Below are 16,576 nucleotides of genomic sequence, written 5' to 3'. Positions count from 1 at the left end.
TTGCTTTCTTAGCCACAGCCGCACACTGAGTTGCTTGTCCAACTGGTGTACTGACTCGGCCTGCTCCAGTGGGAGAGAATCTGCCAAGTCCAGCAACTTGCACACCGAGTCCCACAAGTTCACGCTCATAAAGAGCTGTGTGAGAGGGTAGGTGAAAGGGGATCCGGGAAGGCACGCAGAAGGGGGGTGCAGGCAGCTGGGGAACCCCAACGGGGCAGACTTCATGTGCACAACACCCACATTCAGAAAGCTGCGCTACCGGAGGCAGAGAGGTTGACCGGATTAAGAAAGAAGAGGAGGCACTACCAGTCCCAGAATCCCTCTCTTCCCCACCCGGCTGTGCAAGAGTTAGGTGAGGAGATAGAAGATTGGGAAATGGTCTCTGAGGAAGGTGATGAGGGCCAGCTGGAGAGGTTGGGGGCGGGGGAAGTTGAAGAGGAGGATAAAATGGAGGTTACTGAAGGACTAGAGGAGGAACAGATGGAGATTGGAGCTCTGGCTCAAACCCGAAAAGCTGCTGTAAGAGGGTGGCTAGCTGTGCCTTGGAGATACTGGTGGAAGACCAGAGGAGAGAGACTGAGGCGCTGGGGGAGATCTCTACTAAAGAGGAAACAGGTGCAGCCCCTGGGAGAGAAAGAGGGCTGGGCACAATTGAAACCCCAGTCTGAACCAGGTGGGACCAAAGCTGTGTAGCTGTGATGTAAGAAAGACTGTGTAAACTGTTTCATACTGAAAAGGTCTGGGCCTGCAACCTACCAAGCTATTGTGTTTTCTTTCTGATAATGTACTGTTCCCTAAAAGAAGTAATTTTGGCTAAAGTGAAGTTATATGGACTGTTTAAACCCTGAATGAGACTTTGGCAGCAAACCTTAACAACCTGGGAGTAAGGTGTTTTCCTTTTGTGTCTATGCTGAATGGAAGCAAGAAAATAAAGTTTTTTTTTCTATAAACGTTTTGCCTTGATTGAGCCTCTGTGGAAACAATAGAGAGAGGAGGAAGTCCTGCAAGCTCTCAGGGGGTCGGGCGCTGAGTTTCCAGAGCAGGCCAAGGTGGTGTGGAATGAGGCAACAGTCGGGTGAAGAAGAAAGCTAAGCTGGGTCAAGCCCAGCTGGGTCCTGGAAGGGGGACCCAGCTTCACAGCTGGTAAGATTGTATACGGGACACGAGCATTGAGGCCTGGAACATCTTCCTCCCAAAAGAGTCCTAGCTTCTCTGCCTGGGACACTGAGGCATAATCTCTAGAACTCCTCTCTTTTGAGAGCAGATTCCATCTCTATGGAATTGTGAAGAATCTGGGGCCTAGCAAAACCAGATATGCTGTGGATCCGACACATCATTTCAATCTTCTTGGGCAAGAAGGGGGCCGACAAAGGGGACTCCCAATTCTGATCGAGGACTTCCTTGAATACTTCATAGAGAGGGACAGTCACAGCCTCCCTAGGAGGAGACTCATAGTCCAGGACCTCGAGCAACTTAGCCCTGGGCTCATACTCCACCTCCAAACAAAATAGAATAGTTTCAGCCATTTCCTTTGCAAAAGAGGGGAACGAAAGGCTCTCCAGAGTAGACTTTCTCCTTTCAAGCGGAGTGGAGAGTTCAGAGGGGATGCCATAGGACTCATCCTCCGAAAAGTACCTTTGATCCTCCTCTGACTCCCATGAGCCATCGATGTCAGATAGCAACTCCTTGTGGGATGGTTGATACCGAGCCTGCCTCAACTTAGGGGATCCATGTCTCTGAGAGGGGCATGAAAGAGTGGGCTTCCATCTCAACTCCAGCAAAGTTTCCTCCACCAATGTTGAGGGGGTACCAGTTTGGGTGGCAGTCAACACCAGAGCCTTATGTGGTACTGCCGTTGGAGACCACATTGCAGGCTGAGGGCCAGCAATGGGCAGCAGGGTAGGTGCAAGCACCCCGATGCTGATGCACACTGTTGCAAAATGCCATCCAGCTGCTCAGGAAGCAAGGCCCAGATACACTCATTGAGGACCGACACCAGGAAAGACTGGGATGCCAGCTCTGAGACAGGCTGCAGAACTGATGGGACTGAGATGGGAGTCGGGTCTTGGCTGCTACGGCACCTACATATCGGCACTTCCTGAATAGAGGGGGAGTGATCCTCCTGGCACTAACGCTTCTCGGGTGCAAAATCCCTTCATGCCCCGGAACTCCCAGCACCATGCTTTGAGGATGACCGATGTTAATGTTTCTTGGTATTCACCCGGAGCTCGGCATCAAGACTCCTCAGTTCCAACAAGGATGATGTTGAATTCTCACGTCCCCTCGGGGTCAGATCTGACACTGGCTGGTCCGGGTGATCCTATCCAGTAGTCTGCAACGAGTCAGATGGAGACCCATTTGATGCACTACTAAATGGGTCTCAAAGCAGCCATGTTGACCGATACTCCCGATGTTGGTGCGGTCTTTGGAATGGATGCCGACTCCGCTGACCTCAATGCCGATGTCAATGCTGATATTGAGGACTCAGACCTGGCTCCAAAAATGTTCTCACGTTGAGCATCTCTGGATACCAAAGTCCTCTTCTTCATTTGAAGACAGAGGACACAGTTATCAGGGATTTAGTCAGGCCCTAAACACTGAAGACATCAAAAATGGGTGCCTTTACCAGAGATGGTCCAATTGCACTGGGTACAGTGCTTGTCGCCACTGGGAACTTTAGTGGACATGGACGGAAAATCTTCAACAGCCAGATCAAAAGGATGTGTTGGTCCCTGAAAAAAGGGGCAAGGAACGAAAAAAAAGGCATGAGAAGAACCTGGCTGAAGTCAAGGCCTAAACATGAAACCTAAAACTGGGAAAAAAGAAACTAATAGAGTACAGGAATGAAGGGCACCGAAACCTGAGAACAGACACAAAAACAGGCGAAAAAACCCAAAAGGCACCAAAAAACAAGCTCTTCCAGACCAGGAATGAAGAAAGAAACCACAAACGCAGCTTCTCCTCACCATGGTAGAAAATAACTGCAATAACTGTGCTTTCGTGGCGGGAGGGAAGGCACCTGCATATGTGCAGTGGAGCATGTCTCGCACTGCACAAAGCTCTGTAAAGCTTGTCATAAGCTCCAGACAGGGCAACATGGTGCCGCGTTACCCACTGGTGAGAATTAATGTCCTGCTTGTCCTTGGAGAAATTTAATTTAGGCACAACCACTTACATCAGCAATAGAGCTATTGTAAATGATTGCACCTAGATTGCTGAAAAACACACATAAATTATAGTATTCTATAATTTACACACATAACTATGACAGACTCTGCTTGGACTTCACAATAGGGTCTCCAATAGAAGTCTTTGAAATCACCAGATTTCAAGTGTGGAAAAAATGGTAGAAAAAGCTTATGTGACCATGTACAACAATAGAGGATATCAGAAGTCCCAAATTTTGGATGTATGGTCAATGTAAAATGGGCACACATCACAAGAAAGACCATATGGCAGATTCAAGGACTTAAAATGTGCAACCACAACAATTGGGAGAAGACAGCCTAGGACAAGATAAGAATGAGACAACTATGCCACTTGCCTGCTTATAATCAAAAGAGAAAAACGCCTATATTGCGACTCAAATCGGGATATGGGCGTCTTTCTCCTGTGGGCGCCCAAATCAGTATAGTCGAAAGCCGATTTTGGGCGTTTCCAACTGCAATCCATTGCGGAAACAGGTAAAGTTGACGGGGGCGTGTCGGAGGCATGGTGAAGGCGGAACTGGGGTGTGGTTATCGGCCGAGGAGAGATGGGCGTCTTTAACTGCTAATCGAAAATAAAAAGGCGTTTTTACCGCGATTTTGGGTCACTTTTTTTGGACCTTTTTTTTCACGAACAGGTCCCAAAAAAGTGCCCCAACTGACCAGATGACCACTTGAGGGAATCGGGGATGACCTCCCCGGACTCCCTCGGTGGTCACTAACCCCCTCCCACCAAAAAAAAAAACACTTTAAAAACTTTTTTTCCAGCCTCTATGCCAACCTCAAATGCCGTACCCACCTCTTTGACAGCAGAATGTGTTCTATCCTGTGACAGCCTTTCCCTGGTTCTGATGTGGCTCTCGGGTGAGTGTGACACCTTTTCTGTTATGCGCACTGCAGAGTAACATCAGCAATGCATTGTGGTGGGTGTAGGGTATTGGGCTCCACTAGCTTGTGGCAAATGCTCACGATGTTGGTAGTTGGTAGGCTCTACTCCCATGGTGCTTTTCCCCCTGCTTACTGGGTCAGAGTGTGCCCTGTTTTGTTTCCGGTAGTCCATGAGGTAGTGGCCATTTTTGTAAGCCAGTTTTAGATCCCTTTCACATGTTAGCCACGTTACAGAACTTAATTCTTACCTTGAATGTGACTGAAAGAGGGCATTGTACACCATTCTGCCAGCTCGGACCTACTGCTAATCTCAGTACCAGGGAGACTCGTTGCCAGTGGGGTACAACCTCTGATCTGCAGTTAACTGTGAGTAAGCGTGCTTATTCCAATAAAGGACATTTTCGGAGAGATTAGTCTTCAGGTGTCAACTGGTGTGCCAATGTTATATAGCAGCAACAAGTCCTAGAGGCCTGCGTGTATGCAGGTCCCTGGAGCACTTTTAGTGGGTACCGCAGTGCACTTCAGCCAGGTGGACCCAGGCCCATCCCCCCTACCTGTAACACTTGTGCTAGTAAATGGGAGGCCTCCAAAACCCACTGCACCCACATGTAGGTGCCCCCTTCATCCATAAGAGCTATGGTAGTGTTGTACATTTGTGGGTAGTGGGTTTTGGGGGAAGGGGGTTGGGTGCTCAGCACCCGTGGTAAGGGAGCTATGCATGTGGGAGTGTTGTCTGAAGTCCACCGCACTGACCTCTAGGGTGCCCAGTTGGTGTCCTGGCATGTCAGGGGGGCGAGTGTACTACGAATCGTGGCCCCTCCCATGACCAAACGGCTCGGATTAGGACGTTTTTGAGCTGGGCGTTTTTAGTTTCCATTATCGCTAAAAAAAACAAATGCCCAGCTGAAAAATGTCCATTTTTTCAAAAATACGGTCTGTCCCGCCTCTTCACGTACCCGTTTTCGGATATAGATGCCCATGGAGATAGGCGTTCACATTTGATTATGCCCCTCTTGGCCACCCAAAGCTGGAAACCAAATGAACACAAGCACAAATGGAAAAGAATGAAAGAAGAAAGGCCAACTCCCCAGCATCACCTCAAGTTTCACTTGTGTGTCTAGGATTGCCACATCACTTCTACAAAATCATAAATAAACTTAGTAAAAAGAGAGTTTCTGAAAATTCATACACCATCATCAACAGGAGATTCCATCACTGAGAAATCAGTTTTTCCTTTATCCTTCTCCCCTGCCTCCAGACATAGAAATATATTCATACAATAAGATTCACTAACTTACAAATCATGCTAATCATAACCAAAGGTTGCAAAAGCTGCCAAGAAGCTCAGCTCTTCTTGAGTGCCAATAAATTTTCTTTATATACATTTTAGGTCTGTCCCTTTTATCTGGTGTATACTATTATGGGCTTTATTACAAGATCCATGACTTTCATTGACATTCTTGGACATTCAAGTCATACTGCAACAACTACAACAATAGACCCTACACTAAACTGGAGGAAACAAGGGAAGCATAATTAGGATGCTGCCTGCAGGACCTTGTACCAAATAGGACTAAAAAAATTATTTTTCAATGGAAAACTCCTTGTGCATGCAACCTACAAATGCTGTAGACGATTCTCTTCATATGAACAATATATCCTTCATGCATCCAGATCAAGTTTCCAAAATTAATTGAATACTTGATATACCGCTTTGGGAAGCACAATCATATCACCAAATAGTAAGTGAGAAAAAAGCATAATAATTTCTCCTTGCTAGCGATTCCCATATGCTTGGGATAAATATTACAAGGCATCTATAAAAATTTTGAAAAATGAGCTTATTTTATAAAGACACAAGTCTAGAATAGTGGTACCCGATACATCAACTTCTATATATCCAAAATTTGTAATTACGTATGCTATAAATCCATTTAAATATCACTATGAAATTCTTTGGTGACCTCAGTGGTGCTCATTGCTAATACATAGAGATAGCAATGTAGCTAGCACCCACCTCTTCATCAGCTCACCCGATTAACATCTAACTATTTATGCTTTTCACTAATTTTTATTCTTATGTGGAAATCAATATTAAGTACTCATCTTTTTGTACGTCAGACCAAGGGGTTTTAATGTCCGACACGCATGTTTCGCCCAAAGACGAGCTTTCTCAAGGACAATCCCCTACAGAGAAAGAAAAAATATCATATTTCTAGAGCCAGTACGTAAGAATCATATCTTTTTATCCTCATGCAGTGACCCATTACATTTTAGACATTTTCTCTTCCCCTAAGCCGTCATTAGCGTCAGCTCTGCTTTTACTTTCTTGGAAAAACCTCTACAAAGATGGCGGCGGCGTTTCTTCAACCTGCTTTTATCCAGTTACTTTATCATGATGTCATGATCCCTCCCCCTGGCTCCCTTATTTGTGACATAACCGATATTATGTCACAACTAGCTCATTTAAATGATCGACGCCCACTCCAGCTTTGCATTTTAGTCAGCCCGTAACACTGTTTGTAATGTATATATGTACCATTGTTCTCTGTAATTCAGTAATCTACCTACTGAACCTCCTTCCTTACCCATCTGTACATCCTCCACTATTCTCCATCTGATATCTTCTACAGTATGTTGATGTTGCAACCAGTGATCCACCAGAGGTGCCTGAGTGTTATGGGTAGTAATACAGGATTTATGTTCAGTCAGACGTATCTTAATAGAACGGGCACTCCTCCCCACATAGACTAGTTTACAAGGGCACTCTTATTACATAGATCACATTGCTGGTCTCACAGTTCGTGATATCTCTATCCCTTATTATCCTCCCAGTTCCCGGGTCTACCCATTCGAGTCCTATCATCGCTAATCTACACCATTGGCACCTCCCACAGGTCAGCTGTTCCCCCTAGCCTTGTTACAATGAGGTTCACAGAATTTATAAGGTCCCAGCTGCTCTCCCAGTGTTTTGCCTCTTGTGTAAGATACCATCGGAAATTCCTGAAAGCAGGGATAAAGCTGGACTATATGCTAGTGAGATTTCATAATCTGTACCACCTTCTGACTAATGTCAGTCAAGGGGAGAACACCTGTCAATCGATTCGGTTCTTCTTTTTTACAGTCATTCAACAAGAGGGGATATTGGGCATAGCGGGCTCTTAGGTACGCTTTTCTAATAGCTGACTTGAGATAACCTTTTGCCAAAAATATCTTTTGTAACTCTTTAGTCTGATCTTTAAACTCTTGCAAAGAGGAGCACACACATCTAGCTCTCAGGAACTGGCTAACAGGGCAATTATATTTCAAATGGTGAGGGTGAAAACTACCAAATTGTAGCAATGTATTACGGCTCACTGGTTTTCGATATAAGGAAGTGGATAATCCAGTTCCATCTTTGTATATCCATAAATCGAAGAACTCAATGGCATTAATGTTGGCAGACGTGGTAAAAGTTATATTGACATCCAATGTGTTAAGCCATCCAATGAACTCATTCAGTAGTTGTTCTGCCTCAGTCCAAAGAAAAAATACATCATCCAAAAAGTGCTTCCACAAGCAGACAGCCTTGAATAGATTCAATGTGAGCAATGTATAATGTTCCTACCGATGGGGCTACTGTAGTCCCCATCGCTACACCTTGAATTTGCAAGTAAAACTTATCATGAAGCCAAAAATAATTATTATAGATCACCAATTCTGCTAATTGGATAATAAATTCTGATGGTATCTGCTGGGGGTCCGGTCGTGCTTCCACTATCTCCCAAATAATATCCATAGCCCCTCCCTGGTGAATTCGTGTATATAATGATACTATGTCTAAAGTGACTAACCAAGTATCTTCTGTGACATTTTCAATCTGTTCCATCTCTCTTAAAAAATGAAGTGAGTCTTTAATATATGATGACATCTTAGTCACATGTTTTTTTCAAAAATTGATCTAAATATTGGAATAGGGGTTCCAAAACAGACAATTTAGTAGAGACAATCGGGCAACCCAGCTGATGATCCAACTGCGTATGTATTTTTGGAACAAAATACATTTTCTGGGTCTGTGGGTTTTCTTCCATGAGGAATCTAGATTCTTTGGCTGTCAATATATTTGTTCTTATGGCTTCCATCACAAGAGCATTAATCTGTTTCTGTAATCCCTCCATTGGATCCCCCAGTAGTAGTCTATATGCTGTAATATCCAGTAACTGTTGCATCGCTTCTAGCTGATACTTTTCTCTTTCCCAAATTACGGTGGCTCCCACCTTAGCTTTCAAAACTATAACTGATGGTTCATTACAAAGGCTCTCCAATGCTGTCCATTGTTGAATCGATAGATTACTCTTGCTTTTCTTCTTATTCCATATCGTTTCTAATTTAACTAAGTCCCAAAATATCAGATCCTTGAATGTGGAAACCACCGGATTCATAGGACCTTGTGGATACCACCTGGAAGGCGGCTTGACCATTGAAGTGTCAATAGAGCAAGGATGGTGTAAAAATTATATTTTGCATTGTAGTTTACGAAAAAACCTATAGAGAGCTATGCAAAGGCGGAAAGCATCATGTTGAGTCGTCGGTACAAAACCCAATCCCAGATCTAGCAATTGAATTTGTTCTAAAGTGGGGATGTAGGAAGAAACATTTACTGTTTCCTTGAGGTCTGTCCTCGTGTGTCCCCTGGTCGATCCCAATCATTTTGTGATTGTTGTTTCTGCTGAGTGGATTTGGCTCTCATTTTCTTAATTCCCGTTCCTCGTTCTTCCCCCACTTGTTCACTGGGTTCAGGATCATTTCCAGTACTCATGTCATCACTATCTTTGCTCGCATTGAATCCATGCTGATCTACCCTTCAGAAAAATTCAAGGCTGTCCGCTTGTGGAAGCACTTTTTGGATGATGTATTTTTTCTTTGGACTGAGTTAGAACAACTACTGAATGAGTTCATTGGATGGCTTAACACATTGGATGTCAATATAACTTTCACCAAGTCTGCCAACATTAATGCCATTGAGTTCTTCGATTTATGGATATACAAAGATGGAACTGGATTATCCACTTCCTTATACCGAAAACCAGTGAGCCGTAATGCATTGGTACAGTTTGGTAGTTTTCACCCTTACCATTTGAAATATAATATCCATGTTAGCCAGTTCCTGAGAGCTAGATGTGTGTGCTCCTCTTTGCAAGAGTTTAAGGATCAGACTAAAGAGTTACAACATAGATTTTTGGCAAGAGGTCATCTCAAGTCAGCTATTAGAAAAGCGTACCTAAGAGCCCGCTATGCCCAATGTCCCTTCTTGTTGAATGATTGTAAAAAATAAGAACCAGATCGGTTGACATGTGTTGTTCCCTTTACTGACGTTAGCCAGAAGGTGGTACAGATTATGAAATCTCACTGGCATATAGTCCAGCTTTATCCCTGCTTTCAGGAATTTCCGATGATATCTTACACAAGGGGCAAAACACTTGGAGAGTGGCTAGGACCTAATAAATTCTGTGACCCTCATTGTAACAAGGCTAGGGGGAACAGCCAATGGCTAGGGGAGGTGCCAATGGTGTAGATTAGCGATGATAGGACCCAAATAGGTAGACCCGGGAACTGGGAGGATAATAAGGGATAGAGATATCACGAACTGTGAGACCAGCAATGTGATCTATGTAATATAATAGAGTGCCCTTCAGGCTTATTTTTGAAAGGAGAAGGGCACCCATCTTCGCGAGATGGGCGCCCATCTCCCGAGGGCGCCCAAATTGGTATAATCGAAAGCTGATTTTGGGCGCTTTCAACTGCACTCCATAGTGGAGACGAACAAAGTTCATGGGGGGGGGGGGGGTGTCGGCACAGTAGCGAAGGCGGGACAGGGGAGGGCATGGGAGTGGTTAACAGATGGCTGGCTTCAGGCCATAATGGAAAAAAGAAGGGCGGCCGGAGCGAGAATTTAGGTCGCTTTTTTTGGACCCTTTTTTTTAGGTCCAAGTCCCAAAAAGGTGCCTGAACTGCCCAGATGACCACCGGAGGGAATCAGGGATGACCCACCTGACTCCCTCAGTGGTCACTAACCCCCTCCCACCAAAAAAGTACTTTAAAAACTTTTTTTCCAGCCTTTAAGCCAGCCACAAATGTCATACCCAGCTCAATCACAGCAGTATGCAGGTCCCTGGAGCAGTTTTTAGTGGGTGCAGTACACTTCAGGCAGGTGGACCCAGGCCCATCCCCCCCTACCTGTTACACTTGTGGTGGTAAATGTGAGCCCTCCAAACCCCCCCAAAACCCACTGTACCCATATGTAGGTGTCCCCCTTCACCCATAAGAGCTATGGTAATGGTGTAGAGTTGTGGGGAGTGGGATTTGGGGGGGATTTGGGGGGCTCAGCACCCAAGGTAAGGGAGCTATGCACCTGGGAGTTATTTTAATGTTTTTTTTTTATTTTTAAAAGTGCCCCCTAGGGTGCTTGGTTGGTGTCCTGGCATGTGAGGGGGACCAGTGCACTACGAATCCTGGCCCCTCCCATGACCAAATGCCTTGGAGTTGTTTGTTTTTGAGATGGCCGCCTTCGGTTTCCATTATCGCTGAAAACCGATGCCGACCATCTCAAACCCGCCCATCTCTGACATTTGGCCGGGCCCAGCCGTATTATCGAAACAAAAGATGGCGCCCATCTTTTTCGATAATACGGTCGGGACCGCCCCTTCTCGGATCTGTCCATGGAGATGGCCGCCCTTAAAGATGGGTGGCCCCTTTCGATTATGCCCCTCCTTGTAAACTAGTCTATGTGGGTAGGAGTGCCCATTCTATTAAGATACGTCTGACTGATCATAAATCCCGTATTACTACCCATAACACTCAGGCACCTCTGGTGGATCACTGGTTGCAGCATCAACATATTGTAGAAGATATCAGATAGAGAATAGTGGAGGATGTACAGATGGGTAAGGAAGGAAATTCAGTAGGTAGATTACTGAATGACAGAGAACAATGGTACATATATACATTACAAACTGTGTCATGGGCTGGCTTAAATGCAGAGCTGGAGTGGGCGTCACTCATTTATATGAACTAGTTGTGACATAATATCGGTTATGTCACAAATAAGGGAGCCAGGGGGAGGGATCATGACATCATGATAAAGTAACTGGATAAAAGCAGGTTGAAGAAACGCCGCCGCCATCTTTGCAAGGGGTTTTCCCAGAAAGTAAAAACAGAGCTGGTGCTAATGACAGCTTAGGGTAAGAGAAAATGTCTAAAATGTAATGGGTCACTGCATGAGGATAAAAAGATATGATTCTTACGTACTGGCTCTAGATATATTTTTTTTTCTTTCTTTGGATGGGATTGTCCTTGAGACAGCTCGTCTTTGGGCAAAACATGTGTGTTGGATATTAAAACCCCTTGGTTTGACGTACAAAAAGATGAGTACTTAATATTGATTTCCACATAAGAATAGGAGTGTGGTAGCCATGTTAGTCCACTCTTAAGGTTATCAATAGAAATCAAACAAAATAAAACATGGAAAAGAAAATAAGATGATACCTTTTTTATTGGACATAACTTAATACATTTCTTGATTAGCTTTCGAAGGTTGCCCTTCTTTGTCAGATCGGAAATAAGCAAATGTGCTAGCTGACAGTGTATATAAGTGAAAACATTCAAGCATTACTATGACAGTCTGACAGGGTGGGAGGATGGGGGTGGGTCGGAGGTATGCATGGGGACATCAAAGCATATCATTGATATTCTAACAGGATGGGTGTGGATAGGTGAGGGGTGGGGTGATCAACAGAGACATACAGCTTTATGGTTTATAATGGGTTAGGAACCCCAGATCCTGGTTAAGTCCTTTCTGTTGGGTGTTAAAATATTCAATCATTCTGACTTCAAAGGTCTTACGTTCTTGTATGGTTTTAAAGTTACCTTTAAACAGAGACAGACACCTTAAAAGCCTGACTGCATCCTTCAAACAGAAAGGCTACAACTCCAAAATAATCTCCAAGAATATTGCTTCCTCCCTCAAAACACCCAGGGAGAATCTGCTACAGTACAAGGAGAAAAAATCCACAGACAGAATCCCCCTTGTAGTGACATACAATCCAGAGCTGGAAAAACTGAGGAAAATCATAAGAGATCTACAACCTATACTCCAGGAGGATGAATTACTGAAAGAGATATTCCCATCCCCACCAGTACTGGCCTTCCGACAGCCACCCAACTTAAAACACAAGCTAATCAGAAGTAAACTTCCATCACAGACTGAAAAGGAACAGAAGGGCACACTTCCCTGTAATTTATCCAGTTGCAAACTATGCCAAAACATTTCACAGGACCCCAAAGTCATCCACAAAGGAAAGATATTCAACATAAAGGGATCTTTCACTTGCTCATCTTCCAATGTGGTATATATCATTCAGTGCAAAAAATGTAACGAAGGATGCTATATTGGAGAAACAGGCCAGATGCTTAAGACAAGATTCAATTTACATAGACATCATATGAACAATACAGCCAGTAGGGCCCCCACCCCCGTGGGACAGCACTTCATAGAACCAGGATACTGTACCAGTGATTTCACAGTGAGAATACTGAAAGGTAACTTTAAAACCATACAAGAACGTAAGACCTTTGAAGTCAGAATGATTGAATATTTTAACACCCAACAGAAAGGACTTAACAAGGATCTGGGGTTCCTAACCCATTATAAACCATAAAGCTGTATGTCTCTGTTGATCACCCCACCCCTCACCTATCCACACCCATCCTGTTAGAATATCAATGATATACTTTGATGTCCCCATGCATTCCTCCGACCCACCCCCATCATCCCACCCTGTCAGACTGTCATAGTAATGCTTGAATGTTTTCACTTATATACACTGTCAGCTAGCACATTTGCTTATTTCCGATCTGACGAAGAAGGGTAACCTTCGAAAGCTAATCAAGAAATGTATTAAGTTATGTCCAATAAAAAAGGTATCATCTTATTTTCTTTTCCATGTTTTATTTTGTTTGATTTCTATTGATACACATAAGAATAATAATTAGTGAAAAGCATAAATAGTTAGATGTTAATTGGGTGAGCCGATGAAGAGGTGGGTGCTAGCTACATTGCTATCTCTATGTATTAGCAATGAGCACTGCTGAGGTCACCAAAGAATTTCATAGTGATATTTGAACGGATTTATAGCATATGTAATTACAAATTTTGAATATTTAGAAGCTGATGTATCGGGTACTCACTGTTCTAGACTTGTGACATAATTGGAGTCCCGTAACTTTATATTTACTAAATAAGCCATTGGAACTATTTTATAAAGACAATTTGTGTGTATATGTGTCTTTATGAAATAGCTTTCCAGACCTAGTCCCACTGCTTCACAAATACTTTTGCAGAAAATTTCACCTGATCTGAGGCAGTTGTAATTAGGTTTGTGTACTCTGTTCGTGTATACATGCATGTTATAAAGTATGGCTCACAACTCCTCCTAAATATGTTCCCCTAAACACCTGTGCAAGGATTTCATAAAAAGTCTGTGTTCTTTCGTCAACATGCTTAGTCATACTGTATGTGTATATACATTCATCCAGTGTCATAATGGCCATTTTCCAAAATGTAAAACATACTTTACTTGAAGAAAATGCTTTATAAATTGACTCCCTGTCAAACTCACCACCAAATTTTTGTCCACCTCCAAATTTCCATTCTCCTGAAATAAAAGTAGATATTTCAATGTGAGCAGATACATTTGGCACATGAGGAAAATGCTTTACAAATTGACTCCCATTGTCAGACTCACCACCAACTGTTTTACCACCTCCAAATTTCCATCCTCCTGAAAGAAAATTAGATATTTTAATTTGAGCAGATATATTTGGCAACATTATCTTATATAATGTTGCTAGAACATACATCAACATATCCAGTCCTATTACTTTCAATCTCTTTTATCTGTCAGCTCCTGAAGGATGAAGACCATGAAGACATGCTAGGATACAGATAATGGGGGAAATTCTATAAATGGTTGCCTCCATTTAAATGCCACAAGGATGCATATTAGGAGTCTGTTCTATAATGAATACTAGATGAATAGGTTATTTTATAGAATAATGGCATAATCCAATGTTAATACATCTCACACTTCTTTATTTACATATAAAACATTTTATATCCTCTCCTTGATATTAATGAATCAAGATAGTTCACAGATTAAAACAAACACTGAAAGGGGAGAAAATAATAGCTACTTATTTCAAGGAAACAGTAATCACTCCAATATTACAAATCAAAAATATATAAACAGCTTATTGAGCACATCAAGAAGTGATCCATTCCTCATTTAGTGTGAGGAGGAAAAAGAGTTGATGTCAGTATTTTCTAAAATACAGTAGTGAGAATTAGCAAAAACCCATAGTAAACATTTTTTTAGGTATATTAAAGCAAGAAGTCGGCAAAAGAATCGACCTTAGAGATGGTCGACCTAAATGTTGAGATTGTTGACCTTAGAGATGGGTGACCTCGGTTTTCGCCGATAATGGAAATCGAGGACACCCATTTAAAAAACGACCAAATCCAAGGCATTTTGTCATGGGAGGAGCCAGCATTCGTAGTGCACTGGTCCCCTGACATGCCAGGACACCAACCGGGCACCCTAGGGGGCACTGCAGTGGACTTCCTAAATTGCTCCCAGGTGCATAGCTCCCTTACCTTGTGTGCTGAGCCCCCCCAAAACCCACTCCCCACAACTGTACACCACTACCATAGCCCTTAGGGCTGAAGGGGGCACCTAGATGTGGGTACAGTGGGTTTCTGGTGGGTTTTGGAGGGCTCACATTTACCACCACAAGTGTAACAGGTGGTACATGGATGGGCCTGGGTCCGCCTGCCTGAAGTGCACTGCACCCACTAAAACTGCTCCAGGGACCTGCATACTGCTGTCATGGAGCTGGGTATGACATTTGAAGCTAGCAAAAAATATTAAAACAATCTTTTTATGGTGGGAGGGGGTTAGTGACCACTGGGGGAGTAAGGGGAGGTATTCCCGATTCCCTTCGGTGGTCATCTGATCAGTTCGGGCACCTTTTTGTGGCTTGGTCATAAGGAAAAAAGGACCAGATAAAGTCATCCAAGTGTTCATCAGGGACACCCTTTTTTTCCATTATGGGTCAAGGATGCCCATGTAAATAAAGAAGTCCCGCCTTCGCTATGTCTCCGACATGCCCCCGGGAATTTTGGTCATCACCGCGATGGAAAGCAGTTGAGGACGCCCAAAATTGGCTTTCCATTATACTGATTTGGGCGACCCTGTGAGAAGGACGCCCATCTTGCAATTTTTGTCGAAAGATGGGCGTCCTTCTCTTTCGAAAATAAGCCTGCAAGTCTCCCAGTCTTTTAAGGTCCTCATAATATTTCACAATCCTCTTGCGATTTAACAACTTTGAATAACTTTGTGTTGTCAGCAAATTTAATTACCCCACTAGTTACTCCCACCTCTAGATCATTTACAAATATGTTAAAAAGCAGCAGTCCCAGCACATAGCCCTGTGGAACCCCACTATCTACCCTTCTCCATCGAGAATACATTTAACCCTACATTCTGTTTTCTATCCTTTAACCAGTTTTTAATCCACAATAGGACACTACCTCCTATCCTATGACTCTCCAATTTCTTCTGGAGTCTTTATTTTTTATTTTTGTTACATTTGTACCCCGCGCTTTCCCACTCATGGCAGGCTCAATGCGGCTTACATATTGTATACAGATACTTGTTTGTACCTGGGGCAATGGAGGGTTAAGTGACTTGCCTAGAGTCACAAGGAGCTGCCTGTGCCTGAAGTGGGATTCAAACTCAAAGTCCACCACCCTAACCACTAACTAGGCCACTCAGCCACTTAGACTAAGCTCTCCTGGAGAGGGACTGTCTTGGCCTCTTAAAGCATAATATTCTTAAGGCTTTAATATCCAAGAAGTGTAACTTTGGCACATCAGCACACCCAGAAAGTCTCTTTTCTTTTTCTGAAATTTACTTTATTGAATAAATGCAGATAATTTACTCAACAGTCAGTAGATATTCAGGATTTCATGCCCCGCAGCAAGAGACTTCGTAGTTCTGAGAGCTGTATTGGAGGATGGAAATAGAAATGGAAATCGGAAGAGAAGGAGCTTTATTGCAGAGGTGGGAGAGTGAATAAATTCACGAGGTACTTTGTCAAACATATTTTGAAAATCCAGATACACAATAACAACCAGTTCACCTTTATCCACTTGTTTGTTTACCTCTTCAATTAAATGTAATAGATTGGTGAGGCAAGATTTCCCTTCATTAAATCCATGTTGGTTCTGTCTCATTAGTCCATGCTTTTGAATATGCTCTGTAATTTTGTTCTTTGTAATAGTCTTTACCATTTTGCCTGGCACCAACATCAGGCTCACCGGTCTATAATTTCCTGAATCCCCTCTGGAACCTTTTTTAAATATTGGTGTTATGTGTATACCCTCC

General features: G+C 43.3%; 1 protein-coding gene across 1 annotated transcript in view; it reads right to left on the bottom strand.

The window, feature by feature from the left end:
• LOC115475651 overlaps window positions 1–13,780 on the bottom strand; it is a 451,633-nt gene extending 437,853 nt beyond the window's left edge. The window contains exon 1 of the mRNA XM_030211552.1: window positions 13,751–13,780. The gene's annotated coding sequence lies outside the window, so the exon portion shown is untranslated. The remainder of the gene's footprint in view (window positions 1–13,750) is intronic.
• Between the last annotated feature and the right edge of the window lie 2,796 nt (window positions 13,781–16,576).

The sequence above is a fragment of the Microcaecilia unicolor genome, chromosome 8 (assembly GCF_901765095.1).
Source record: "Microcaecilia unicolor chromosome 8, aMicUni1.1, whole genome shotgun sequence".
NCBI classification, from domain to species: Eukaryota; Metazoa; Chordata; class Amphibia; order Gymnophiona; family Siphonopidae; genus Microcaecilia; species Microcaecilia unicolor.
The sequence above is the reverse complement of the archived record's forward strand: the minus strand, read 5'-3'. Positions and strand labels throughout refer to the sequence as shown.